Source organism: Passer montanus, unplaced genomic scaffold (genome assembly GCF_014805655.1).
Source record: "Passer montanus isolate IOZ18808 unplaced genomic scaffold, ASM1480565v1 scaffold26, whole genome shotgun sequence".
NCBI classification, from domain to species: domain Eukaryota; kingdom Metazoa; phylum Chordata; class Aves; order Passeriformes; family Passeridae; genus Passer; species Passer montanus.
In genome coordinates this window covers 4,198,832-4,212,206 of record NW_024367261.1, presented here as the reverse complement: position 1 = coordinate 4,212,206, position 13,375 = coordinate 4,198,832, and the positions used below count along the sequence as shown (strand labels likewise).

Below are 13,375 nucleotides of genomic sequence, written 5' to 3'. Positions count from 1 at the left end.
TAATTAAATGAGATTTGTGCTAGGCTAAATGGACAGCTGAATGTGATCTAGGCTGTATAACTGGAGTAAAATACCCTAACACTGTGTAATTCTGATCTTACAGACTTATTTGACAATAGAATGTATCATCATTTTATTTTTATCTCTTAGGAGAGTGACTGTGCCTCTTCAAATGTGTCTTTACTAGGAAACCCTGGAGTCAGAAGGGTTCCTTGTTGCTGTGATGCCTGGAGACTGAAGTGTGGAAGAGGCATCAGTGGCATCTGGTGCTTTTGTTGTCACTCCATCCTTGATTGCTTCTCCTGTACTGAGTCTTGCAGTTTTTTTAGTGCAGGCACAGCTCACATGGGCTTAGCACTGTCATGGAAGGGAGAAGCAAGAAATGTGTGAAAGAAAATCCTTCATCAGCTTATTCTTTAGTGATACATAATTATTGATAAATTAGGATTCTTACCAAGTGTAACTCTATTTTAAAGTGATATTTTTTGTAGTGACTATTTAGGATTTTACTTTGGGACCTTTGTACCACTGATTATATCAGAACCTTGTCAACTGCTTAACATGATAATGGCAAAGCAGGTTTAAATTAACTTACATATTACACACTTTCCATTTTGTAGTGTTTAAAGGAATTGATAAAAAATGTCTCAGAATGCATAAAGCAGATACCAAACTACGTAATTTCTCCATTTTTCTGGCCACTTCAATGCTTGTATTTCCTTTTCTGGAAATGGCATTTAGTAGTATTGAGTCAGAGTGACATTTCTACTGTTGTGAGTCAATGGTTACCCATATGGTAGTAGACAGGAAGCTATTGTAATAGAAAGTAGTAATTACAAACAGATCTTTTGATGTTGGGCCAGTTGTGCTGTGTCTTATCAATTCTCTTAGCAAAAGTTATAAAATTAATTCCAGGTTTTTGAATACATTTCATATTGTAACCTCTCTTGTTTCCAGGCATCTAATCTCTGAAAAACCTGATCTGTACAGGATGAATCTCCAGGGAGCAACACTGCAAACATGTTAAAGCATGTCTGAAATTCTAGTCTCAGTTAAATCATAGTCTCTTTTGACTGTACTTTAAGCAAAATCTAACAGAAGTTTTATAATTACCTTTTTATGTATTTAAATCACCCCATGTAATTGAATAGAAAATTCCATCATTGATACAGAATTTTTTACAGCTATTCAAGGATTAAAGACATAAATATCTTTCTCCAGATTGTCCCTGCTTTTAGTCTGATTGTTAACTACTTCTAAAAGATTTCTTTCTGGGTTTTTTTTCCACTGAGTCTCCATGTAAATTGAGATAATTACTTTTGCATTAAATCCACTGTGGCTATGCCATGGCTTGAGTAGAACTTCATCTTATGAGTCAGCTTGTACATGGATTTTGGAAAGAATGATTTAGTTATTTTTGGGAAATGAACTGCTAAAATAACTCTTAAATTAAGGCTGCTCTGTTCAAAGCACACTCTGAAAATAAAAATATTAGTTTAATATTTCTTACAGTTTCAGCTGTCAGCACAAGCTGAAATGAATACTGATTTTTTTTTAAAAGGTCCAGGAACAGGAAACTAGTTTTACTATACACATACTGAGTCACCGGGACGCAACAACTCAGAATTTAATCACATATCCAGAAAGTTACAGAATTAAGAGAAGAAAAGAATTTGAGTTGTCAAATCCTTGTTTCCTAGAGTAAGGGCCCAGGTGGGTCCTCCATTCCACATTCACTTGCCCGATAGAAACTGGGTGGCAAGAGATGCCAGGTATTTTACCCTTCTCTTGAGTGGCTTGCTCAGGACCAGAGGAGGGAGTTTTCTAATCACTTTAGTAGGTAAGTGATCTCTTGAAAGTAGGAGTTTGTCCTAAATGTTGTAATTTTTGTTTAAGCCTGTCTTTGTAATAGGAGTTGCTTACCTTAAGTCCTGGAAAGCAAGAGATGTCAGGCTCCCTTCAGTTCCTGCTCTGGATGGGTTCAAGTTTCCTTCCCTCACACCATGGGATATCCTGCAGGGAGAATGTTGACAGGGAGAGTCACACCACAGCTGAGAAGAGTTTGCAAAGTTCCTGGGATCTGTGGGAAAAGGATCAACTATTTTTTAAGTCTTTTTTTAAAGCTAGATAGTAAGTGGCAAAAGTGCAGAGACATCCTGAAGCTGAGCAATGCAACTCAGATTCCTCTCTGCCCAGAGTGGACAACCTAGATTTCACCTATGTGTTTGCTTCTGGTTACCTCCAGGGTCTCCCTTTCAGGATCTTACCTGTGGTGTCCCAATTGCTGACACTGAGGCAGCATCACATCCATACAGGTTTGGAATGTTACAGAGCACCCAATTAGTGAAAATGTGAGCAAATATTTTGGGGGGAGGGTCAAAATATTGGACAATTGAGTGCCTCAATTATGGCTTAGTCTTTCCAGGTACAACACTGAGACCCCTAGTTCAGCAGTAATATACTCAGGCTTAATTGCACCACTGAGTTGAGGTTACTCACACACTGGTAGATGTCACCACCTAAGCTGTTCTTCCAATTGATGTGACATTTGTAGGTAGCAAAAAATCTCTTTAATTTAGTACAAGTGTGTGGTATAGTGTAAGAATTCAGGCAATGTTACATTAGTAGTATGGGCAACTGTCTTTCATAAGCCAGCAAAGGAGGATGGGAGGTGGATGAAAGATGTTTCAAGTGGAATGGTTTGGAAGGGAAGTAGTCATGTGCTGTCCTACTTTATCCCTTGTTGTAAGAATATGGTACAAGCCTGTTTTAATGCAAAGCGAGTCCCCTAACTCTTGTTCTGCTGCAGGCTTTGAAAGTGCAATTTGCCATGTCCCAGTTCTGTCAGTCATTGTGCTGGGAGCTGCTGGCGCTCTGTCATCACCAGCTGAGGGTCAGTCTGTGCTGAAACTGATATGGCCTGAAGTATTACACAATTATCCTTTTGTGGTGTTAAAATTGCTGGCTTCTTGGCATCATAGTCATGCTTTCTGACTGCACAGCTTAATCACCTGGAAAAATGGGAGGGGCAAACAAAGGTCAGGAGAACCTCCAAGCAGTTATGACACGAAGAGGAAAGTCTTTGTTTCTCCAGAATCCCTACAAGTAAAAATGGAAAAATGTTGTGTCAATAATAGCACAGAGGCATCTGCCCTCAGCTCCTCTCCTACTTCCTTGAAATGCCATGATGGAACAGATCAAAGTGCTTATGCTTCTATGCAATATCCCCAGCTCTGTCCAGTGCACAAGTGACTTTGGGTGTTCCCATTATTCTTTTTGTGCTTCTCTTCTGAGCTCTGAAATAGAGATAGTGTTTTCTGTATCCCTTGCCCTCTCTGTCTTTTACATTGCTGTCTTACACTGTGTGTGGCATAAAATGTTCCCTGCCCCAGGAGCAAGAATTGGTAGGTGGAACTGATACTGTTTTAGAGCTGGTAGTTCATACAGTGTTTTGATACTCTTTTAGAAAAACCCTCATGAGAAAAAATATGGTACAACTAAAGTCTATTTGCCTTATTTCATCAAATGTTAGCATTTGCTAGTATATTGCTATTGTATTTTGAGATCCTGTCCTGCAAGCACAGTAACTAAGTGGGATTAAGCCTTAGTGCTAATATTTAGAATCAGAATATTCTCAGTTGGAGGGGACCCATGAGGATCATTGAGTACAACTCCTGACTCCACACAGAACAACCTAAAAGTGAAACTACGTATCTAAGATCATTGTACAAATGTTTATTGAACAACAACAGGTTTGGGACCATCGCCGCTTCCCTGAGATCTTGTTCCAGTGCTTGGCCACACACTCAAGAACAAGCCCTCTCCTCTCCTCTCCTCTCCTCTCCTCTCCTCTCTATCTCTTTTCTTTTACCTTTTTCATTTTCCTTTTTTCTTTTTTATCTTTGTATTTTTTTTTTGCTTTTCATTTTTTCTTCTCTCCCCCATTTTTTATCTTTTTTTTTCTGCTTTTCCTTTTTTTCTTCTCCCCCCCCCTTTTTTTTCCTTTTTTCCCCCCTTTTTGTATTTTTTTTTTTTGTATTTTTTTCCATTTTCTCCCCGGTGCTTGTTTGTTTGTTTTCCCTGGTTTCCTTTCCCCCTGCTTGCCTGTCAGGCGGTGGCTGCCTGTGCCGGGAATGCCGAGCTCTTGGCAGGCTTTGCAGCGGAGCCGGGAGAGGGCGGCAGCGCGGCTCCGGTGCTCTCAGCCGCGGGAGAGAAACACCCCACCCACCCCGAGACCTGGAGACAAGGATAAATAATAATCAACCTAATTCCACTGTAGGGTTTGCCCACTTGTCGCTATCTGGCCTGGAACGCCAAACGCTGCAACACAAATGCTCGGCTCTCTCAGCTGCATAGGTCTTTAGCTTCTTCATTACCTTTGCGCTGGCCCGAGAAATGAAAGGAAATGATCCTGGGCAAAAGGCTTTTCTCACCAAGCATACTGTGCAATCCAATGGTCGTGCTGCTAAGGAGCTGACAATAATCGCGCGAGGAATGAAAATAAAACCCTTCTGCCACTCTTCTTACACCCCCTGAAGGAAATCACTTATCTGCGTTGGAAGATCAGCCCAGTCTTTCTCACCTATTTACAGCAAGAAACAAAATCTGCGGGTTGTCAGCCTGATTCACAAGCAGAAGAGATGTAGCAGGACAGGCCTCCTTCTCTAAGCCCTTTTAGAAAACACGTAAGTGTTTTGGTTTTGTAAGCTGTTGGAATAAATATATATATATAATGAGGGAGAGGATGGCTAAGTTTCTTTGGATGTGTGCTCTTTCAGCAGGGCTATAGCAATAGAAATGGCTGGGATCAAATCATGTGCTGCTACCTGAAGGCATCCCACTAGTAGGAGAGTTATTGGATGCGCTGAAATTCCTGCTGACCCCTCTGTTCCTCAATAAACCTGCACACAACTTCCTCTGGGGATGGGCCAAGTATTGCTCCATTAGTATGCAGCACCACAGTCAGCAGGGCAGGAAAAAATACACACCAGGAGGAGAGAAAAGGGATGAAAAGCAGCAGGAGCAAAGTAAATCTCTGGGGATGGGCCAAGTATTGCTCCATTAGTATGCAGCACCACAGTCAACAGGGCAGGAAAATACACACCAGGAGGAGAGAAAAGAGATGAAAAGCAGCAGGAGCAAAGTAAACGCTTTTAAATTCTGGACAGAAACTTCCCTCCACTGAGATTCCTGCAGGTCTCTGGTGTCATGACAAGATGTAAAATATTGTGAGGTGAGAGAAAAGTTGGTCCATTTACTCAGGTTCTGTTTCTGTTTAAAAAATGAAGCCTAGATTGGGAGGCAGGGAATTTTTTTTTTTTTTGTGATGGGGCTAGGAATCCAAAAATTGTGACAACGGACATGGAGCAACAATCCTAAAATCTTCTGAAAGTATTTTAATCCATAAAGCTGTTGTGAAAATGATCATTCTGGTTCTCTGTGTGGTTGCATATCCCTGGTGTTTAGCAGTGTGCTAGATGCTCCAGTCTGTTTGTCCTATATGCAGCAACATCTTCAGTTCCCAGACACTGCCTCACCTGGCAACCCTGCAGCATTTACATCAGCCTGGGGCCTGTCGCCAGACTTTCTCCTTCGAGTGCCACTACTGTCTCATCCCTGCCAAAAAATAAGGACACTGTGTTCAACTTACACCTATAAATATCATCTACATGAATTTATTTATATATAAATTCATTTATTTATGTGAAGGACAGTAGGTTGTTTAGCATCCAGTTTCTCGGGCAGCACAGAGTCACTGATCAACACAGACCCAATTTCAGCCACGTCCTCCTTATGGCCAGGTGGGCAATTAACACACACATTCATGCTTCTGCACAGCAACAGACAGTACCATGGCTGCACAGGAGTTTTATCTACACTTTTAAAAGCATTTTGTTTGCTTATCTATGGTTTTGCTTTTTACTAATGATAAATACCGAATAACAATGATAAAAAACAAATAACATTTTGTTCTGTATACCCTATTCCCATTCTGTCAAGCAAGCAAATATGGCCAGTATTAGAAGGCATTGTGACTTTCTGAGACAGAGGTGGCAGCAGCCTGCAATTCCTGCTCCTCTTAGCTGTCAAACATTAGACTACCAGCTTATTCAGGGAATAGTGTGCTGCATGGAGGCAGAAAAGATCCACAGATTTTCTCATTATATATTTGATTTACAGAATATATCCCACAGAGGCATGGGACTTTCTCCGAGAGTATTCCTTTCACATGATTGTTAACTTTATGGTGTCAGCTATAGACATTCTGCTTTAGTCAGGGCTCTCCATAACAATGCACCAAAATATGAGCTTAAAGATGATGGCAAACTCATTCAAATCCTCCCTTATCAACCACAAACAAGGTGTGGTGCATATGCTAAAAACGCAGCAGCAGGAAAGAGGAGAGTTAACTGTTAAAACAAAAAAAACATGTTAAGTGACACCTAATTAGTGCTAATCTCAATTTTCTCACTCTTTTTTTTTCTTCTTTTTTTTTTCTTTTTTTTTTTTTTTGTCCCCCGGAGCAGTGAAAGTTTTGGCGAGGAAGGCTAAGAGGGGTCAGCCTACTGCTAATTGCTTCTTGTTAAACTGGGTCACTGCAGTTGACCTCACTCAAATCTGTGTTGGGTTGACCCTGGCTGGGTGTCAGATGCCCACTGAAGCCACTCTTATCGCTCCCTTCTCAGCTGCACAGGGTAGAGAAAATATAATGAGGGGATTTAAGGAGAAGGAGAGATCACTCACCAATTAACATCATGAGCAGAACAGATTGGACACGGGTAAAATTAATTTGATTTATTACCAATCAAATCAGAGTAGAACAGTGAGAAATTGAACTAAGTCTTAAAAACACCTTCCAGATTCACTCCTGATTTTCTCCACCTTCTCCTGACAGTGCCCCAGGTTGATCTGGAATGGGGGTTTGAGGTCAGTTCATCACATTGTCTCTGCTGCTCCCTCCTCCTCAGGAAGAGGACTCCTTACACCCATTCCCTGCTCCAGTATGGGTTCTCTCCCATGGGAGATGAACTTCTCCATGAACTTCTGCAAAGTGAGTCCTTCCCATGGGCTGTAGCTCTTCATGAACTCCTCCAGCATGGGTTCCTTCCACAGGGTGCAGTTCTGTAGGAACAGACTGCTCCAGTGTGGGTCCCCCTCGGGGGGACCTGCCAGCAAACCTGCTCCAGGGTGAGTGTCTCTCTCCATGGGTCCCAGGTCTTGACAGGAGCCTGCTCCAGCACAGACTTCCCAAAGGGTCACAAGCTTCTTCAGGCACATCCACCTGGGCTGGAGGTGGATCTCTGCTCCACTGTGGACCTGTATGGGCTGCTGGGGGACAGCTGCTTCACCATGGTCTGCACCCTGCTCTGCAGGGAAATCTGGGCTCCAGTGCCTGGAGCACCTCCCTGGTCTCCTTCTTCACTGAGCTGGCTGCCTGCAGGGCTGTTTCTCTCACATGTTCTCACTCCTCTCTCCAGTTGCAGTTGCTCTTATGCAGTAAGTTATTTCCCCTTCTTATGTACATTAGCCAGAGGTGCTACTGCTGTCTCTGATGGGCTCCACCTGACAGTGTAACAAACAGGGCATTGTTCGAGTTCTTTTACCCACTCCAGGCAGACCATCCTGCTGTGTGTTCTACCCAATCTTTTGTTTGTTTCCTCAACTGTTTCCCTACTCACTAATCCGTGTCCTTGCAATGCATGTGAGCAGAAGATATATTTGAGATGAAATTTTCCTTTATACTTCTGAAATATCTAGTGATTGTATCAATAAGTAAAACAATTGCTTTCTGTCTGGAGTGAATCTATATAAATGATTAAATGCTCTAGAAATATGACTTCAGATAGAAATCCCGACCCTTCATTATTCCTCACCGCAAAATTCTTTCTCATATAAGCCTACAACAAAGTGCACAAACGCCAGCAATCTGTCTCTGGTAATAAATGAAATTCAGGTGACAAAATCAAATATAATTTATTTCTTCAGAATCATAAAATGATATGGTGGGTGCAGCAGGGTAGAGCCACGGTAATACACTATAGGCTTAAAACAACAGATGATATGGTAAAACAGGTAAAGATTACTTTATTTGGACTCAATGAAACCCAAATACCAATAAGCTTGCTGTTGCCAGCTTTATTGGTTTTGAATGGCTTGGATTTGGAAGCAGGGGAGTCTACAAGAGTGGCTTTTGTGAGAAGCTGCTCGAAGCTTCCATCATGTCCAGCAGAGCCTGGTGGCTCTAAAGACGGATGTGCTGCTGGCCAAAGCTGGGCCAATTAGAACCGGTGATAATGCCTCTGTGATAACACGTTTGAGAAGAAATCAAAACAAATGTTGCGCAGTTGTAATTTCAACCAGAGAACAGCAGAGTGAGAATATGTGAGAAGAACAACTCTGCAGACACCAAGGTCAGTGGAGAAGGAGGGCAGGAGGTGCTCCAGGTGCCAGAGCTGAGATTCCTCTGCAGGCCATGGTGAGGACCATGGTAAGGCAGCTGTGCCCCTGCAGCCCGTGGGGATCCACAGGGGATGCAGAGATCCACCCACAGCCTGTGGAGGAATCCCACACCAGAGCAGGTGGATACTGGAGAGGAGGTTGTGACCCCATGGGACACCTGTGGAGAGAGGGACCCTGCTCCCAGGCTGGAGCAGCCAGTTCTTGGATGACTGCAGTCCATGGAAGAGTGACCCAGGCTGCAGCAGTTTGAGCAGTTTGCATGCCCATGGGATGGACTCACATTGCAGCAGTTCCCAGGGAGCTGTTGCTTGTGAGGTGGACTCTCACTGGAGAAGTTCACGGAGAACTGTTTCCCATGGGAGGGATCCCACAGTGCATCAGGGGAACAACCTGCTGAGCACTGGGAGAAGCCATGGGTGATGAACTGACCATAAGCCCCATTCCATGCACCACTGGGGTAGGAGGTAGAGCTGGAAGGAGAGAAGGGTGGGGAAAAGGCATTTTTGAGGGCTTGTTTTACTTCTCATTATCCTGATCTGATTTTGTCAGTAATAAATACACTTCATATCTCTAAGCTGAACCTGTTTTGCCAATTACAATGGTAATTGATGAGAGATCTCTCCCAGTCCTTGTCTCAGACTTCTCATTATCTTGATCTGATTTTGTCAGTAATAAATACACTTCATGCCTCTAAGCTGAGCCTGTTTTGCCCACAATGGTAGTTGATGAGAGATCTCTCCCAGTCCTTATCTCAACCTATGAACCTTTTGTTACATTTTCTCTTTGTTGTCCAGCTGCAGAGGGGAGTGAGTGAACACCTTTGGTGGGTGCCTGGATCTGGCCAGCATCAATCCCCAACACTGTATTTGATCACATTTTAGAGTAATTCCAGCTGAATTGCTCTATTTACATTACCAAGACTGTGCCTGACTCCAAATGTTAACCCAATGTAGCTGAAGTGGAATCTGGCTGGTGGGCAGAATGGGCTGGATTTGGAAATGAAGATGGTAACTCATTTTTTCCCATTCCTGCTACCCTTCTCTCAAGTTATTTTTGACATTGTTTAGGTAGACAGGCCTCTTTCCCTCTTTCCCAAAGAAGCAACAATGTGATAGCTCACAGAAAACTCTTCAAACAGTTGTGTTTCCCTTATGTAATCTCTCATATCTGTAGTTTGGTGCCTTTGGCTGCCCAGATACCTAACCAGGACTGCATGTGTGTGTAAGATTGTGCCCGCCAAGTAAAAAGCCAGGTAAAGCCATGGAAACATGGGAAGGGCCATGTGCAGTCAAATGCCTCATCATGGAGCAGGGTGATGGAGAGGAGGAGCTGCAGAGGCAAAGCTCAGTCCCCAAATGCAAGTGTCATGGGTCACCCATTGGTTCCTGCACAATGTGACTGAAAACCCACAATCGTGGGCAGTTGCTACTCCAAAGAAAATGTCAACCCTAAAAACATCCCAGGGCAGCGATGGATGGGGGCTTGCTGGATGGGTACCCCTGGGCACCTTCATCATGCTGCATCTTGGGGGGTACCACCAACCCTGGGGTCACCCTGGCCACCTCAGCCACCCCTGCTCAAGACAATGGATGTTTTTGGTCCCTGCTCAGAGCAAACACTCTGGATTTAGCCCCTCTCAGGGAGGAGTAGAGCTGATGGCAGCCTGTTCTCTCTAGAGTAATTGACTAAAATTAATTAAATTAATACGGATCAATTAGCATTACCATCTTCCTGAAGCCAGCTGTTGTGTGACCTGTCCATGGATGGGATGTTCTCCATTTCCCTTGGGAAAATAATGCATTTGTCCTCCAGAGTGACCTGATGTGCTTATTAGGTTAGAGGAAGGGGATTATTTGAAGGAGGCCAGTGCTTAGGTGAAATCACTCTGGTAGGGTACATAAAGAACTCTAAAGCACCCAGTCCTGAAGCAAAGTGAATTTCCTGCAGTGCTTCTGCCAATAAACAGGTTGTTCAATGCTCCTGGGTGCTACCCCTCATTATTTTTGCTGTCAGTGTGAATGTGCATCACTTGTGCAGGGCAAGGATTTGTGCATCACTTGTGCAGGGCAAGGATTTGTGCATCACTTGTGCAGCTGAAGGCAGGCAGGGGGGAGGCAGGGGAGAGCTGTGCACAGCTGGGAAGGGGCTGATGGCTCGCTCCAGGCTGGGGCTGGCTGTGTCACACCCTCCAGGCTGGTGAGTGTGGCTGCCATGGGACACCTGACCCGTGAGGGAGCAGCAAGTGGACCCCAGTGACAGCAAGAGTGTGGCACTGCTTGTGGTGCAGATGGGCTTCCTGCCCTGCCTCTGGGCCGGTCACTGCCAGCTCCACTTGTGTGTTTGAAGTGTTTTGCCACTGTTCCCTGCAGGCAGCAAAACCACAATTTCATAAAAATGGAAGGGAGATAAGGAATAAAACCAACCCTGGCTGGTTGGTTCTCAGTAGAGACCTGCCCTGAAAAAGGAATCAGCTAAACCCAGCCAATCGAAATTGTGAAATTCTAAGTCCAGGCTGAGTTGCTTTTCAGTGTTTGCTGGCATGCTGTGGGGGTGGGGAGCAAAGAGAGATCCTGGAGCTGCCACTGTCTGGCTCTCAGAGGAAAATACCGATCTAAGCACATTCAATGTAGTTTGTGTTTTCCCTAATGTGACTGTATTTTATATACAAGGATATACACTATATTTTAAGAAAACATATCTCTGAGGAGAATTAAAAAAAACATTTACTTAACAAATCATGTTTGTTTCTCAAGTAAGTCTGATCTAAGGCAAGGAACCATACATATTTAAACTTGGGAGTTGTTTTTCTATGTATGATTAACACTGATTTCTAATGTATACGGTGTCACTTCTCCAGGTTGCTGCAATCTGCTTCATAACTCATAAGGGAAATTTCAGTGCTCTCTACTGGGCTGTGACAGAGACAAAGGAAATTTTAGAGGACAAATGAAGGATGCTATTGAAAACCAGGGCTGTTAATTGGTACTCTGTTCTGTATTGATCTCACTCTGCTCCTGAATTTGACTGAGATTCTGTAACCCCAGCTCAGGCAGGTTGCCTTTAAAGAGTTTTTTCTGCATTAAACCAGCAGTATTAAACCCTCAGAGGTTCTCATATCCACCTTCTGAAACACCAGAGATGTCCATCCAACATCCTTGCTTTCATTCCATTGCCTGCCATAAAAACTCAGGAATTTGCCCATCCAGCTGATCTCTTAAAAATTAGCCAGAATTCCCTGAAAAAACCCACCCATATGGCTTGCAAAGCATCACTTAGTCTTTTTGCACTGTTATGCTTCATTCTGCAGAATTGCTGATGGTGTTGTATCTTCAAGTTTCTCCACATTAATTGCAATGATATTTTTCAGTCTTTTCCTGCCAGCCAAGCTGCTGGCTTTTAATCACACGTGTTCCAGAAAGAAGAAATGCATTGCTGTCAGCTGGCTCCCGTCTGTTTTGCCATGGAGGGAAGGGTGAGGTGCACAACACAGGACTGCTGCAACTGAACAGAGAAAAAGTATGATACAAGGGTTACATAACAGTAAGGGGTACATAGGAGCTTAAAACCCCACTAACCAAGCACAGAAGCGTCTTTGTATACAATATTGAATGGAGTAGAAATTGTTTCTATCCCTGGATTCACTGCTGGGCTGAGACTGATTCTAGACCTCCACCTTCATGTGCTTCATAGGTGAATTAGAGATAAAAATGCCAGACTTCTATATAAAGTGCTTTGGAGCATGATGATGAAAAACATTCTCTGTGGTGATGTGCCCTATGGGCACATAAAAATTATTTCTGTGGAGTGAAAAGGCACTAATAGATACATAACAAATAGGTGAAGTTGCAGTCAGAGATAAGTAGAGATCAACAGAGCTCCCACTGTCTTGGCTGAAAAGAGGTACCACATGCAGCCTGTTGGAGCCCAGCCTGCACACGGATGAGTTATGGATACAGGGATGTGCAGGGAGGTCTTTCAGAAGGGACAGAGAAACCTGTTGATATCTGCAGATAAAGGAAGATCCATGTTGAGGACTGTCACCTTTCTCCCTAGGAGATTCTGGGTACAAAAATGCCCACATGTGTGACAAAATGCCTCCCAGTTCCTGGAAGGCCATGGCTGTGTGCTGTACAGATGGTTTTGTGTGCTGGGCACGTGCAGGGCACCAGCAAATTTTGAACCTGTGGTGATGCTGTGCCCACACATGTGAAAGGCTGTGTTTACTGGGCACCCAGGGGATGCCTGGTGTGCCAGACAACCAATAAGATGATCCTGGATGAAAGTAAAAACCAAAAAATCAAATGCTGACTTGGCATAGTGTCCATGCAAAGGCAATAGGAAATATCTAGGCACCTTATCTGTGGCTCCTCTTCTGCACCTACATGGCTCTTGGTGCCTTCTGGGCTCTCTCCTCCCCAAGGAATGTTTTGTTATGTGTGTATGAGTTGCCCACCTGAAAAAAAACACACTATTTTGGGCTTCACAGTCAAGGGAAGAGCTGCAGGGCTAAACCTCTTCTGGGGGTTTGGGAGACTTCTGGGCTTCATGAGCTGCTCCTCAGATGGGTGTGCAGAAAGCACTACAGGCAGGGCCATGGCTGTGTGGGCTCACAGCTGCCCCAGGCAGGTGACCCAGCTCTCACACTGCCCTTTGGCACCACTGCCAGGCCATCACTGGCACTCAACCTGCTCATGAAGGGCATGAATCCTGTTCCCCCCTTTGCCTCTCAGCAGCTCTGTCATGGCAAAGAGTTGGGTTTTGATTTCAGGGGGAAGGGATGAGAGCAATTACCAGGTGTGAGGTTATCTCCAGGTCCTTTGCATGGAAGTGCTGTGGGGAGCTCCTTGCAGATCAAAGGAAGAGGGATACATTAGGGAGGGGGGCTTACCAAAATACTCTGCAGTCCAGCTCACTG

At 44.0% G+C, this 13,375-nt stretch overlaps 1 long non-coding RNA gene across 1 annotated transcript; it reads right to left on the bottom strand.

Annotated features, from left to right (window-relative positions):
* Positions 1-150: 150 nt before the first annotated feature.
* Positions 151-3,839, bottom strand: LOC120503594. The gene is made up of 3 exons (XR_005627790.1): positions 3,012-3,839; positions 1,924-2,013; positions 151-357 (listed from the first exon to the last, which is right to left on the bottom strand). It is a non-coding gene; the product is annotated as an uncharacterized LOC120503594 (long non-coding RNA).
* Between the last annotated feature and the right edge of the window lie 9,536 nt (positions 3,840-13,375).